The sequence below is a fragment of the Triticum aestivum genome, chromosome 1B (genome assembly GCF_018294505.1).
Source record: "Triticum aestivum cultivar Chinese Spring chromosome 1B, IWGSC CS RefSeq v2.1, whole genome shotgun sequence".
In the NCBI taxonomy this organism is placed as follows: domain Eukaryota; kingdom Viridiplantae; phylum Streptophyta; class Magnoliopsida; order Poales; family Poaceae; genus Triticum; species Triticum aestivum.
The window spans coordinates 9,339,729-9,344,741 of record NC_057795.1 but is presented as its reverse complement, the minus strand read 5'-3'; the positions used below and the strand labels follow the sequence as shown (position 1 = coordinate 9,344,741).

The 5,013-nt window shown below is 48.5% G+C and overlaps 1 pseudogene; it reads left to right on the top strand.

The window, feature by feature from the left end:
• The first annotated feature begins 2,209 nt into the window (after window positions 1–2,209).
• Window positions 2,210–4,736, top strand: LOC123084056 (G-type lectin S-receptor-like serine/threonine-protein kinase At2g19130; annotated as a pseudogene).
• Window positions 4,737–5,013: the final 277 nt, after the last annotated feature.

Genomic DNA, 5,013 nt, shown 5'->3' with positions numbered 1-5,013 from the left:
TCCGGCGCCCCCGGACATGCGGGTGATGGGCTCGTTGAAGCTCAGCGCCGGCGGCGTCCCGGTACTGCCGGTGCCCGAAGGGGCTGCGCGGCGGGCCAAGATCGCCCGCATCCGCTCGTCACTGCCGGAGGCGCAGCGGAACAAGCCGAGATACGCCGTCGACAGCCACACGCTATGGACGATGTTCTTCGAGCGGCGCCGCGAGGAGCAGATCGCCTCTGACAACGGCACCATCCCCCGCTGCCGCCTCAACACCAATGGGCTGCGCAAGTGGTGGGGCGTGCTGGGCCGCACCCTCGAGGCCGTCCTCGATCACATCGAGACTGGCAACACACGGCGCCTCGAGTACCTGCCGCGCCCGTCGTTCTCAAGCCGCCGCGGCAGCTCTTGGACGCCGCGGCGAATGGAGATGGGGACGTCCTCCTCGTCGGGCTCCAACTCGCCGGCTCTCCGCCCCGTCAAGCTAGAGCCGGAGGAGGAGACGCCGCTACTTCGCCGCACCGGTAGCGGTGCCCTCATTATCCACGAGGACGCCCGCCCCTCCCTGCGCTCTCTCCGCCTGGCCCGGCCGAAGACCGAGTCGGGGCTGCTCCGTGAAGCCGGAGCACATGGAGATGGCCGCCGATGATGAGGCCGCCCTCAAGTGGGTGAGGGAGGACTACGTTCGCAAGCAGGTGCTCCGCCAGTGCCAGGCATACGCAGAGATCCAGGCCCGGCAGTAGGCCGCGCGCCGCGCGCCCGGACCATGCGAGGAGGGCGGCGTCGTCGTCCTCGACAGCGACGAGGAGGAGGAGGACGAGGCCGGTCCGTCCAACCTCGCGCGGGTCGGCGACCCTGGCCAGGGTTCCAGCAGGGATGGCAGCGGCTCCGGCGGGGCGCTCGACGATGACGACGACTACACCCGATTCTACAAGCTCCTTGGCATGTAAAAGGCAGGCCGCGGCCGCGGCGTAGCAGTAGCAGTAGTTTGCATGTTTAGGCGTAGTTCTAGGCGTAGTTTAGGCGTATTTTTGCATGTTTGTACAAATTTCTACGAAATATCGGAGAGGTTGCACAAATTTGCATGAAAATTCGCCTAGTTTGCGCATTTCTTGGGGCGGCCTTGGGGCGACGACTGGGAACGTAATCGCCCCCAACGCGCCAACAAACGCCGGTTCGCCCCCAGGCGGCTCTTTTTACATGATAGATAGGAAAGGTGCACATGGTTTACATGTCCTTAGGCGAAATAGAATCAACTAAGAAGTTTTAAACAAGGGACTAAAAAGAAAAGATGAATTAATCAGTCTAACAGGGGTTGAACTATCCCCGGAAAAAAAACAGGGGTTGAACTAGAGAAGGCTTCACTCGAAATCGCTGAAGCTGTAGATCACTCTAAATCTTCTGTAGCTCATATTGTTTTAAGTTTGCCAACTGCAGCTTACAGCGTATGTCGTATTTCTGTAGTCATACTTTTGTTTGTCTTTCTAGCGAGCTTCTTTTATATATTTGGAATTTGTATTTGTAGGATATAACCCTCATACTATGATCATTCAGGCCATTGCATTGTTGGCTGAACACTAACTGTCCCCAAATATAAGTCTTTTTACAGATTCCACTACGGGCTACATACAGAGCAAAATAAGTGAATCTACACTCTAAAATATGTCTACATACATTCGTATGTAGTTTGTATTGAAATCCTAGAATGACTTATATTTAGAAACAGAGGGAGTGCGTACTACTTGGGCTTCTCCTCTTGCACACTGATCCTTGGTGCGCCTCTGCAGCTGCAAATGATGACATTCTCGCGGCAGGCCACCTCCCCCAGCTTTTCTGAGAAGTTTTTAGTAGCACACACTAATAAACGGGAAGTTCGCCCTCGGCTTCTTCCAGCCAGCAGCAAGCAGCATCAGTAAGTCGTCCCGCAATGCCACCTCCCCCAGCTCCAGCTGGTACCTTGGTATATGGTTCAGTAATCATGAGGTTATTACATCCAGACCCCTCGAAGAAAATAGCCATCAGTGGACGATAAGTGCATTCTCCTACTGTAAAAGCAATCCACCTGGTAGAAGCTTCAAAGGTCCACTTCCCAGTTTGAATTGAATGAGTCCAAAATGGATTGTAGCGACTCCTCTGGTCAGTCAGCTGAACATACTTGTTCAGCTCAACGTCTTACATTCTATCTATATATACAACACCTTCTTTCTCCAAATATCATAGCAGAGCACCAATGTTCTCCATGCCTCCGCTCTACATATTATCACTCGGGCTTCTCCTCTTCCACACTACTCCTTGGTCATCTTCCTTTGTAGCTGCAAACAATGATACTCTCGTGGCAGGCCAACTGCTCGCCGTCGGGGGCAGGATCGTCTCAAGAAATGGCAAGTTCGCGCTTGGCTTCTTTCAGTTCCAGCCAGCAAGCACCATCAGTAAGTCGTCTCAGAACACCGAATCTCCCAGCCCCAGCTTGTGGTACCTTGGCATATGGTTCAATAAGATCCCAGTTTGCACTTCTGTATGGGTTGCTAATAGGGATCAGCCCATCGCTGACCCCATCATCAACCAAACACGGTTCAAGATATCAAGTGATGGCAATCTTATCATTGTAAACCATGCTGCCAACAATGAATCCATTGTTTGGTCCACCCGCGTCGTAAATAATAGGACATACCTGAGCAGAAACAACACTAGTACCGCCGTTCTCTTGAACAGCGGAAACCTTGCGCTCAAAAAGAGCCCATCATCCGACCTACCGGTGTGGCAGAGCTTCGACTACCCAACAGATGTTATACTTCCTGGTGCAAAGTTTGGCCGGGACAAAGTCACTGGTTTCAGTCACCAGGCCATCTCAAAGAAGAGCCTCATTGATCCGGGTCCCGGCTCATACAGCTATGAACTAGAACAGACCAAGGGGCTCGTCCTTAAGCGTCTCGATCCCTTGGTAGAATATTGGCTTTATGCATCCTCCACAAAATCATCATTCAATCTTGTACCAATGCTCAAGGCAGTGCTAGATATGGATCCACGCACCAAAAGCTTGATGAACCCAACATATGTTAATAACGACCAAGAGGAGTACTACATGTACACTTCACTTAATGAGTCGTCTTCCTTTTTTATCTTACTAGATATCTCTGGTCAGATAAAGCTTAATCTTTGGTCACAAGATAATCAATCTTGGCAAACCATATATGCCATACCCGATGATCCCTGCATTCCTCCTGCTACATGTGGACCTTACACGGTCTGCAATGGCAATCCACATCCATCATGTGACTGTATGAAGAGCTTCTCTCAGAAGTCACCGCAAGATTGGGAATTTGAGGACAGAACAGGAGGATGCATTAGAAATACACCATTACATTGCACTAGTGACAGCAACACCATAAGTTCAACGGACATGTTCCATCCCATTTCTCAAGTTACATTGCCCTACAACCCGCAGAGCATAGTCGTTACTTCGACTCAGGGCAAATGCGAAGAAGCTTGTCTCAATTCCTGCTCCTGCACTGCTTATTACTATAACAATAGCAGATGCTATGTCTGGAATGGGGAATTGCTTAGTGTAAATATGAACAACGGCATTACTATCACTTCTAAAGATGTTCTTTATCTCCGTCTTTCTGCCAAAGATTTCTTGCCAAGTTTGAGAAAAAACAAAAAAAAGCCAAACGTTGGAGTTGTTATTGCTACAAGCATTACTGGGTTTGGGTTACTCATTCTTCTATGGTTGTTAGAATCGGAGGAACAAATTCATGTGGTGTGGTCGGCTGCCATTATTCTATGATAATCAAGGAAGTGTTGGCGGGATTATAGCCTTCAAATATACTGATTTAGTTCGTGGTACCAAAAACTTCTCTGAAACGTTAGGTGTTGGAAGTTTTGGTTCTGTATACAAGGGAGTGTTAAGTGATTCGAAGACTATTGTAGCAGTGAAAAGGCTTGATGGTGCCCGTCAAGGAGAGAAGCAATTCAGGGCCGAGGTGAGCTCAGTTGGACTTATCCAGCACATAAACCTAGTCAAATTGATAGGTTTCTGCTGCGAAGGTGATCACAGATTACTTGTGTATGAGCATATGTTAAATGGATCTCTTGATGGTCATCTATTTAAGAAGAGCAATCCAAATGTTGTCGTCCTGAATTGGAACATCAGATATCAGATATCCCTAGGAATTGCTAGAGGATTGTGCTACCTGCATCAGGGTTGTCGTGAGTGCATCATACACTGCGATATTAAGCCAGACAACATACTTCTGGATGCATCACTTGTTCCTAAAGTGTCAGACTTTGGGTTGGCAGCGTTTGTGGGAAGGGATTTCAGCCGAATTCTGACTTCATTCAGAGGAACTGTGGGTTATCTTGCCCCTGAGTGGCTTACTAGAGTGGCTATCACACCGAAAGTTGACATTTACGGCTTCGGCATGGTGCTATTGGAAATCATATCAGGAAGGAGGAATTCTTCACCTGAAACATCATACAACACAAGCAGCAGCAACAGTAACTAGAATATTGAGTACTTCCCTGTGCAAGCCATCAACAAGCTTCACGATGGAGATTTGAAGAGTTTGGTGGATCCACAGTTACATGGTGACATCAACTTGGGAGAGGCTGAAAGGATTTGCAAAGTTGCATGTTGGTGCATCCAAGATAATGAGCTGGATCGGCCGACCATGGGTGAAGTAGTCCGGGTTCTCGAGGGTCTACAGGAGATTGATGTGCCCCCAATGCCAAGACTGCTTGCAGCTATAGCGGAATAATCTGGTGCTGCAACTTCATTGTAAGAATTTTTTTGCCGATAGTACTAGTCTTTGTTAATTTCAGCAAATTCTCTTATAAGTTGTAATGTGGACAGGAAGGAATAAAGGAAGGCAAGCTTGCAGTTGCTAATTAGTTGTCACTTATTTAGGTGTTTTAATGCATTTATAAATAATAAGCAATCATTGTAGCGAAATATGGCATAGATTAAGATATGTGTATGTTTTGTTCTTCTTAGACCTGGGATGGGAACTTGAGAATTGCTAGTTAAATAATTGT